Below are 11,193 nucleotides of genomic sequence, written 5' to 3' on the forward strand. Positions count from 1 at the left end.
TTCATAATTTCCAAAAAAACTTTATTCAAATTTTTAAAACCCTATATGAAACCTCATCCCACCTGTGGATGAGGTTTCATGTTTTTTGTACTTCCCGCTGGGGCTCCTGGCCTGCCCACCAACCTTAAGCTTGGACGAGCAGGTCCACTAATTACTTTAATTGCTCTGTCAATGGCCTCAGTTGGCCATTGACAGGTCGGCGGGTGCACAGCTGATCGCGCTGTGATCCCGCCTTCCTGAAAATTTAAATGGGGCATGGTGACGTCAGAGGTTCAGCCTGACATCACCATGCGTCAGTGAGCGGACCCGCCCCTGCTCGCCGACAGCAAAACCCAGCCCATGGTACTATGAGAGATTTTTATTATTAGAAAGGTAAGGTCCAAAGACATAGTGAAACAATGGGAATTTGCATTCAAATGGGAAAATATGTATAAAGGAGTTAAGGCTGTGTGTAGGGGTAGGCATTCTAAGATCTAACAAGTGTGAAAAGCTTGAGCATCTACACCTCAAACTGCTGTCTACAAAGAACTGAAGTTAAGGAAACTCACTTTGAATTGGATTGTTCAGGGTATCATGTTTCTTTGCCTGGATCTTTTAAAATCTATGTGTATTGCTGTTGCCTTAACAAAAGGGTAACTGGGAGTTAGATTACTTAGGAGATTTAGAAGTTATCACAGTAGTAATTTGTAGATCTATGTATGTATTTAAAATAATTTCTTCTATTAATAAAGGTTTAATTTAGTTTTGTAAGAAACCTATAAAACTTGGTTGTCTTATTACTACTGAATTCAAGGCACACACTTCAAAATTTATACAAATTGCAAAATAAGTTGGGGCAGTTGTTTCAAGCCCTCTGGGATTTGAGCAGCTCAGCATTTACCATTGGCTATGCCATAACAAGGGTGGGGACTCTTTGTGGGATATATCCGAGATTTCTTGATTGGTTTGGAGTTGGTGAATTTCAAGGTGATGAGTATGAGAAGCACTGTGAATTCAGGAGTTGGTGTGAAGACTTTTAGCTGGTGAGGTTGCAATATGGCTCTGGCAGTTGCTAAGACTTGTTTGGGAGTTGAAGTTATAACTTTGGCTGGTTTACAAAAGGTAACTAAAGTTAAGTTAATGGAATTGATGGATAAGTTACAATTGGGGTTACCTGCTGGGTTGAAGAAGGCAGATGTAATTGAAGGTATAGCACAGCATTTAAAGTTGGAAGTGATATCTGACAGTAGTGAGTCACAGCTAGAGGTAGTGAGACTTCAGATAGAAATGAAGAAGCTTGAACTTGAACAAGCAAAGGAAATGAAAAAAACTTGAGTGAGAGGCAGCAGAAAAAAAAAAGGAAGAGATTTCAAAGGGAACAGGCAGAAAGTCAGGAGAGTGAAAGAAAACAAGAAAGGGAATTAGAAATGGCAAGGTTAGAAAAGAAGGAAAGATAAAAAGAGAGAGGGAATTCCAGCTTAAAATTCAGGCAGTTAAGAAAGAAATGCCAGTAGGTGAGGAAGGACTTATTTCCAGATCAGAACCCAGTGGGGAGATGTTTAAATTTGGATGAGCTCTTCCAGAAGTTTAACCATTCTTTATTTCCTTTGAGAAGATAACTAAACAGATGAAATGGCCACAGGAAAACTGAACATTGTTATTACAATCCAGGATGTTGGTAGAGCAAATGGAGTTTATGCTTCACTGTCAGAAGAAACGCCAATGGATTATGATGAGGTAAAAAGGCTATTTTGAGTACATGTGAGTTGGTTCCTGAGGCATAGAGGCAGAAATTTAAGAATATGAGAAAACAGCCTGGGCAAACTTATATTGAGTTTCAAAGAGTAAAACAGAGAAATTTTGACTGGTGGATATGGGCATTAAAGAAAGAGACAACATAAGCAGCTCTTAGAGAAGTAATTCTTTTGGAAGAATTTAAAGATTCAATTCCTTCGGTAATGGGAACTCATATGGAGGAACATAGGGTTGAAACGATAAGACAAGCAGCAGGGATAGCTGATGATTATGAGCTAGTTCATAAAGCTAAGCCTTTTCTTTCATCACCCTTTTAAATTAGAAAAAGATAGAAAGTGGGAAGGTGAAAGGAAAGTGGGTAGTCTGGAAAGAGGAGTAGGTGGAAATTCTCAGGAATTTTTTTCAGCATAAAAAGGTGCTGAGGGTAGAAGTGACATTTGAAAATTGAGGTGTTTTCATTGTAATAAAGTTAGACATACAAAATCTGTGTGTTGGAAATGGCAGAGAAAATCTTTTGGAATTATAGGGGAGTAGAAAAGTCTTGAAAGTAAAACTACTGTGGGTTCTGAGGTTCAAGCATAGGAAAAAAAAGTGGTTTGTGTACAGGTAAAACAGGAAGAATCAGTGATGGTTAAGAAGTGGGAATGTGTTCACAATTTACCCAAGAGAATTCTGAAGGATCAGGCTGCAGAAATGTTTAAAGATTTTGTGTGTGAAAGGAAAGTCTTTCCATGTGTACAGGGTGGAGTAGATAAATAGGTTTAAAATTTTAAGAGACACAGGGGCTAGTCAATCCCTTAGTGGGATAGTGACATTTGTTGTTCAGAGGGAGCATTGTAGGAACAGGTGATAATAAGTGGGACTCATGGAGATGCTAAACCTATTCCATTGTGGAAGGTAAATTTAAAGAGTAAGTGGGAAACAGGTGAGGTTATTGTTGAAGTAGTGGAAAAATTGCCCATTGCAGGGTTTCAATTTATTCTAGGTAATGCTATTGCTGGATCACAGGTGTGGATAATGCCTATGGTAGTTGAGCAGCCTGTAGAAGTGTTTTCAGTAGAAGTGTTGCAAAGAGAGCATCCTGGATTATTTCCAGATTGTGTGATAATGAGATCACAGGTTCATAGATTGAAACAAGAAGAACAGAAAGTTCAAAGGCAGGGAGAAGGTATGGAAATCCAATTAGCTGACACTGTGTTTGATAACATTATTCAGGAAGAAAGATTGGAAGACAATTCAGCTGAAGTGTTTAACAGGCAGTTGGTAGATTAAATTCGTATAATTCTTGTAAATCTCCTCTCCAAGGCTTTGATATCCTTTTTAAAGTGTGATGCTCAGAATTGCATGTAATACTCTGGCTTAAGCAGTGATGTATACAGTTTTACCATAATGTTCTTGCTTTTCTATTCTATGCCTCTATAAATAAAGCTGAGGATCCAGTATAATTTTTTTTCAAAAACAGCCTTGTCAATTTGTTCTGCCATCTTCAGAGAAATGTATATCTGCACCCCCCAGGATCCTGACCCTTACCCCAGTTGTTTCAAGTTTAGGATTTGAGCAGCTCAGCATTTACCATCGGCTGTGCCATAATAGGACTAGGGCAGTATTAGGCGACCTCAACTTTATGGAGGGTAGAACATGGGAGCTGGCCTGTAATGCATTTGAATAGTCAAATTCGGAGGTTAAAAAAAGGTATGGAATAGGATTTCAGCAGCTGATGAGCAGACTCATTGTAACCTGGAACACCTTCCCCCCCCCAAAGGACTGCAGATACTCAGGGACAACCAGAGATTTCAAAAATCAGTAAGGGTATCAAGGGATATGGAGCAAACGTGAGTAAATGGAGCTGAGGAGCAGGTTTGCCAGTTAAATGGCAAAGGAGGTTTGAGGGGCTGAATGGCCTCCCTCTGTTATCAATGTTCCGATGTTCTGGTGCCACACAGGTAAATTGTACTTGCTTAAATATCTATGGGTTATTTGGTTGCAATTTAAGGGCCAAACTCACCCTGCCAAGAACCTCATGACAGAGGAAGGATAGCTGAAGTGGCCCCAATCCAGGATCTGCCAGGTGATTGGTATACTGGGCGGGGAGAGTGGACCAGCTAGTAATCTCACCTATAATTCAGGCTCCAATTTGATGAAACTTTGACTCTTGGGCACTGTGTTTTTCACTCTGGGCTGGTGCTGCTGAGGCTGCCACTGGTGTCAAGTCTCCATCATTTCTCCCAATCTGTCCTGCCCGACCACTGCCCCACCCTTATCCATAGCTGCCAACCTATGACGATGCCCAAGATTTACCTTTATCTTAGCAGGCAGTTCCAGGAATGTTTATAATCAAGAACAATGCCCTAACAATTGAGCAGGGTCAGGATAATGGTTCTAGGCAGGTGATTCAAAGTATGATACAGCACAGAAAGAGGGCATACAGCCCATTGTGCCTACGCTAGCTCTTTGAGCTATCCAATTAATCCCTATTGTTCCTTTTCAAATATTTATCCAATTCCCTTAAAAGATTACTACTCAATCTGCTACTACCACCGTCATCCTTCGTATAATTCTTGTAAATCTCCTCTCCAAGGCTTTGATATCCTTTTTAAAGTGTGATGCTCAGAATTGCATGTAATACTCTGGCTTAAGCAGTGATGTATACAGTTTTAACATAACGTTCTTGCTTTTCTATTTTATGCCTCTATAAATAAAGCTGAAGATTCAGTATAATTTTTTTTCAAAAACAGCCTTGTCAATTTGTTCTGCCATCTTCAGAGAAATGTATATCTGCACCCCCAGGATCCTGTCCCTTACCCCAGGATCAATGACCACCTGGATGGTTGAATATGAACCTGGGGTTTCCACTGAACTTTCACCTTCCTTATGCTGAAATGTTGGTGGTGGGGGCGGGTGTTCGATAATGAAAAGGAGTTTGAAGGGATGAGAACTACTTGCTCAAACAAAGGGTAATAAGCACAGACTGGGACTAGTTAGGCCAAATGGCCTGTTCTACAGTTGTAGCTATAATATTGCTGAAGAAAGAAGCTTTTTGTCTGGCGCTCATCAGGACAGATGCAAGAACGCCAAATTTCAAAGGGAACAACAACTTACACTGCATGAGAAAGGATGCTGATTGGTTGAAATTTGGTAGTCTTGCCTGTCCTGATGAGAGCGAGATGAAAAGCTTTGACAGCTTGTCTCTTTTTTTTCAGCAATACTCAAATTCTGTATGACCAAGTGACCAGTTGTAACCTTGATGTATTTATACAAACAATTCAAAAGTGTCAGGGTTGGAGAAGCCCAGCTGATCCATCAGGCCTCCTCCAATCTCATGATATGGTTGTGGCAATGTGGTTGACTCTTAACTGTCCTCTGAAATGGCAAGCCATGTGGTAAAGGGGCAATTAGGGATGGGCAACAAATGCTGATCTTGTCAGCAACACCCACAAAGTTTAAAAAATGCCTGGAGATTATGAATAGGCATTTACTATCGCCACCCCACTCCTCTCTTCCCCCTGCCACACCCATCCCTTTAGCACTCCCCCCATAACTTCCTCCCCTTTCTGCTCCAGTCCCCTTTAGATATTTAAGATACATTTTTGTATGTGCAGATCATCTTTCAGTGATTTGTGAACTTGGACTCCCAAATTATTTGCTCCTTAAGACATTTCTGAGTGGTGTGGAAAGGCAAATATACAAATCATTCCACAAGCCAAAACTCTCAGTTCGGAGCTACATCATAGAGAGCATGCCTTGGACAATCGGGGTTGTAGTGTCATTGCCCTATCTACAACATATGCTTCCTGTAAATGCAGTTCCCTGCTGCAATCATAGAATCACGGACTTCCCCTTTGTATTAATCTTCCCCAGTGTACCACCTATTACAGAAGAGTGTGCACCTAATATTGCCTGTTGCTTGGCAGCTGGCCAATTGTTACGCCATCCAACCCCAGCTGGTAGAAGTTACAAGTCCACAGAATGAGCAAAAGCAATGGTCCCAATTTTGCAGCCAAAGTAATGGTGAGTTCATGGCACTTGCCATTATTAAAGAGCATATCAACCCGCAGGTTCAGGTGAACATGAGATCAGCCACTAACTATGAATTGCTACAAGCTGTTGGACAATTTGTACCTCTCCACCGTTAGTCTCATGTAAAAGGTAACTCACCCTCAGCCTCTGCGAGCTTCTGGAAATTGTTGCATTTACACATTCGTTATCTATTAAACTTGCCACAGAAAGTTAGGGCTGGCACTCCACAGCTTATGTACCTTTTTAATGATGAGATTTATGTTCCTGCAATGCCAAGTAACCTTTCTGCCCAGAAAGAGAATAATTTAAACTATGGAGTAACTTGTTGTCAGAGATTTAAAAAGTGACATTTTTAACATTTATAATTTTTCTTTTCTTTCTGTTTCTTTTCTATCTCTCTAACCTCCCTTGCCTTCTCCTTATTTCTCTTTTTATACCTGCTTTGACTCCAATTCACCTCATTTCTTTCTCCCTGTTTCTTTCTCAGTCTTTGAATCTCATTGTTTAAGGAGAAAGGCAGTTTGTCCTGTATTTCACTGGGGTCCCAGATGCCTCATTGCCCTCATTGTTCTTCCACTTCTCACACTTCCAGCAATTTGCAGCACAAAAATGTTCAAGCTGATGGGTGAGGGAAAAGCTATTGGATTTGCCAGATGATGCCCCACCCCAGCATGCTCTGGGCCATTACATTTGGTGAGTTGGAACAGACTGTGAATCAAAGATTTGTAAGCACCGATCTTATGATAGCTTTTAGATGACAGCATAACCCTTAGCAACTCCTTTTCATCTGATATTTCTCATGTGGATGTCATCTGATAAGTTCCACTGGCACACTGAAGGTGTCGTCTTTCATCAACAGTTGCATAAACTGCCATTGTTGCACATGCAAAGTCATGTGATCACTTGTTGACTGCCATCGTTATTTCTTCCTAGAAATATTGTAAGAGCGAAGTCACAGCCCATCCAAGCTCAGAGTTCAGCAACATGCAAGTTCTGACTCCAGGCACAGGTGGTGGGCTTCCTTTATCTGCTTTTCAACCTTAGCACAAGTTTTTCTGTTCTTTGTTTTTGCTTCCATGGTACATGACACAACACCCCTGGGCCTTGATGACAACAAGATAACTGTAGCAAAGTTTAATGCTGAAAATTAGTAAAAAGGATTTAGATTTGATTACATTACTGTGTCACAAATTTGCAGTGCATTCCTTCAAATGGGAGCAATAAGAGATAAATCTAAGACTTCCCTGGGTCCTTTTCCAGTGACAACTGCTATACATTTTTATTGTACCAATACCACCGCTAATGCACCCAGAACCATGCATCAGCAGAAAATCCAAAGCAGTGTATTTTGCTTTTGCAGAAAGAAGTTTTTCAAAGAAAAGTGTAGGCTTGAACTCTTGCATTGCCTAAACACTCAACAAACCCTCTTCTTATATTGCCATCATTATTCCTTCCCAGGAAAACTGCAATAGCAAAGTCACAGTTGGTCCTGTACATAGGAACATAGGACTTAGTGCAAATTCAAAGCCTTCAAAAAAATAGACCAAAAGCCTGAGAAGGCCTTGACATGGTGATCATTAAGTGAAATCCCCACATCAATTGATATTTGGACCACTCTGTGTGGAAGTAAATTGAGATAGCTCGGATGATCTGCGCTCAATGAACTGATCTCAGCTGTACTGCAAGTGTATCAATGCGAGTCTTTATATATTTTATTGTGCGGAGAATCACAAATACACCAAGAATGTTTCAAAAACTCCAGCTGGTCAAATTAAAAAAGGCTAAAGATTGGCAGCAACATGTCAGGCACATGACCTTCTCAATCTTTGATATTTTTACATTTATTAGCAGGTGCATGGGAGCACCACCACCTCAATTTCCCATCCAAGGCACACACCATCCTGACTTGGAAATATATCGCCGTTCCTTCACTGTCACTGGGTCAAAATCCTGGAACTCCCTCCCTAACAGCACTGTGGGTGTACCTACACCACATGGACTGCAGCGGTTCAAGAAGGTGGATCACTTCCACCTTCTCAAGGGTAATTAAGGATGGGCAATAAAAATGACAGTGACACCCATGTCCCGTGATAGAATTAAAAATAAGTTTTAAAGTCAGCATCTGAAATTTCTAGGGGAATTCACTCATTTGCATTGTCCCATTATTCCTGGATTGATTGATGGCACTTTATATTTTGTAATTAAGTTTGGGATACTTTCTGGGGATATGGCAAAGAAAGGCCTGTGAAGGTGGTTTTCTTTCACATGCTCAATAATTGTAGAATTGTAGCAAGCCTGGATTAAAAAGAAACCCTTATCATTGTACATGATTTCATTGGATATATCACATGCCCACATGTATTCTCCTTGACTTTGAAGAGGTCCATGGCTTGAGCGTATAAATGACAAAACATATTTAATAGCAATAGCAACACACATATATATAGACCCCTTAGCATAGTGAAATATCCCAAGGTACTTCCTAAGAGCATTTTCAGATAAAATTTGATGCCAAGCCTGATAAAATATTAGGACAGGTGAGGTAGGTTTTAAGGAGTGTCTGAAAGAGTGGTAGAGAGGCAGCAAAGTTTAGGGAGGAAATTTCAGAGCTTAGGGCCAGAATGAAGGCAATGGTGGAGCAATGGACATCAAGGGTATGCAAGAGGGCAGAACTGGAGCATGGGAATTGCAAAGGGTTGCAGGGCTGGAGGACGTTACAGAGATAAGAAGAGGAAAGGTCACCGAGGGATTTGAAAATAAAAGTATCTGATAGATACTCCAACGGTAACAAAAGCAAACAGGCTGACCTCAGGAATTCAGCAGTGAAGGGAAGTGGATCAACAGTATTTTGCCACCTTGTGGCAGACTGCATAACTGCTTCAACACAGTGAACCAGATCTTTGGGAATTCGCGTGGAGCAGGATTTTGCCCCTGGGTTTTGGGACCCCATCAACATGGTCGAATGGGGGTCAGAAACCCACACTGGGTGGGTAACAGTCACTCATTTGTGATTTTCCTTGAATTGGCCAATTAGTGGCCAGACGGCAGGCTTGTCCTCCAATTAAGGAGGCCATCCAGGCTCTTGAAGCTGGAGCTGCAACTCTAAGCAGCAGGATGAAGGAGTTGGGAGGCCCCTCCCCAACTTTTTAAAATTTAAAATAAAAAATAGGATCAGCAGTCTGGCCACCTTTGTGGGAGCTGGCGGGCTGTGGGGGCAGAGGATGGAGGCGGTGGGTGGGGGGAGGACAGGGGCAGAGGCGGGCAGGGGAGGGTGGTAGTGTGGAAACCCCACTAAAACACACCCTGCGGCTGCAGCGTGACAGGCAGGCAGGGAGGGCTGGTGCCCTGGTCTGCCAATGGGAGGCCACCTCCGGGAGGCTGTCCTGTTCCCCCATTGCCACCACTGACAAGAAGCTTTAATAAGCCTTGAATAATGTGAATCAGCTACCCGTGACTTGATGGCAGGTAAGCCCTCCTTCCTGGTCACAGCCTCCAGCACCCCTATCCCAGCTGTGGGAAAATGGCTTGAGGATGGGATGTAGCTGGGGAACTGGCAAGCTGGCCTGCAGCACCAAACTCTGTTCCCATCTGCCTCTGTGCCCGCACCACTGGGGCCTAAAAATTCAGCTCATAATGGTTTATTTGGGATTTTTGATGCTGTCAGATTTCCCTTTACTTTTGCTGATGGGACACTTCTCCTGCCTTCATTTTGCTGTGAAAATACCTCAACATTGGGCAAAATTTTCCTCTGCTGCCCGTATGTTAATGACCTTATGTTTGATTCATCCTCAGGAGGTGAATGACAAGTTTACCTAATGGACACTAAGAGGTAAATACACAGAGCAGGATTTTCCGGTTGTCAGGAGGGCACGGTGGGCAGGTCTGGGAGCGACCGGGAAACAGGCTGCCACCCACGATCGGCCCCCGATTGCGATTTCACATTAACGGCCAGCCAGCGTCAGTCGTGCACTGAGCGCTGCCTAGGCTGGGGGGGGGGGGGGGGGGGGGGGGGGGGCGCGAGTGCTGATGTCAGCGCGGGCATGGGGGGAGCACACAATGAAAGCTCCCTGAAGGCAGAGACCCACCTCAGGGAGCTGAAAAATTTTAAATACAAAAACAAAGAATATGAAATCCTGGAAAAAATGTCTCCACGTAGGACTCACTCACCTGAACATATGTTTCTGCCCAAACACTTGTTTTTAAATTAATATCAGAAACCGCATCCCGCCCTTGGATGAGGTTTCCTCAAAAATGCAAAGGCCGCCTGGAAGATTTGCCCGCTCGCCAAGCGTAACGTTGGACAGGCAGCAAAAAATCCACGTCAATTGAAACTTTAATGGCCTTAACAGGCCCTTTAATTGTCGAATGCCCGCCTGCCCGCAGGACATTAAACTCTGCCCATAGTGTGGGATTGGAATTACAAGTAGACCTGACCAAGTAGGGGTTCCTTTCCCTGAAGAAGATTGGTGAATCAGTTGGGTTTTTAAAAACATGTTTTTAATGTTAATCCACAATTAACCATATTGATTGAATTAAATTTCACAACTTTCTGCAGTGGAAATTTGAACTCAGGACATCTGTTTTGCTGGATCCAGTGTCATAACCACAAGGGTACTACACCCCTCAATACAGTAAGAAGACCTCTTGTGTAGTTTAGTGGGTATGTCACTGGACTAGTCATCTATATGCCTGGAATAGTGACCCAGAGGCCTGAGTTAAAATCCCACCATGGAAACTGGGGAACTTAAATTCAAATATTTAATCTGGAAAACAAAGCAAATATCAAATATATGTGTCTACCAGATTGTTATAGAAACACATTTGGTTCACTAATATCCTTTAAGGAAATCTGCTGTCCTTATCTAGATCACTAGAGTGTGATCCCAAAGGAATGTGAAAGTTTGGTGAGTTGAGGGAGTTCAGTGAAGAGGCGAGGGAGCTACACCTTTGATTTTTCTAACATTTTCACCCTGTAGCAATTGGTTTTTGCTCTAGTACAGAGGAAGAAGTGAACTGTTTGGTGAGTATCTGCTAAGTGGTTAGGGCCTATTCTATTCCTAAGATTCAAAAGAGTAGATGAATTTGTGGTAAGATTAATAAACTACATAAACCAAAATAAATAATTGAATAAAATAATTAAGTAATTAATTAAAGCACACAAGGATGGCAGGACAGGTGATATGTCATGGCTGCAGCATGTGGGAGCACCTGGATGACAGTGTGATATAGGGCAAACACATCTGTGGTAAGTGTCTATGGCTGAGGACCTTTGGTTCAGAGTCATTGAGCTGGAGACTGAGATGTGGACACTGCAACACATCAGGGAAAGAGAGAGTCAGCTGGATGCTTTGGACCAGGAGGCGGTCACACCCCTTTGGGTAAGGTCTTCTGATTTGGAAGGTGGTCAGGGACAGGAGGGTAAGACTGCAGCTGAGGCAGGTA

This window comes from Carcharodon carcharias, chromosome 19 (assembly GCF_017639515.1).
Source record: "Carcharodon carcharias isolate sCarCar2 chromosome 19, sCarCar2.pri, whole genome shotgun sequence".
Classification (NCBI taxonomy): Eukaryota; Metazoa; Chordata; class Chondrichthyes; order Lamniformes; family Lamnidae; genus Carcharodon; species Carcharodon carcharias.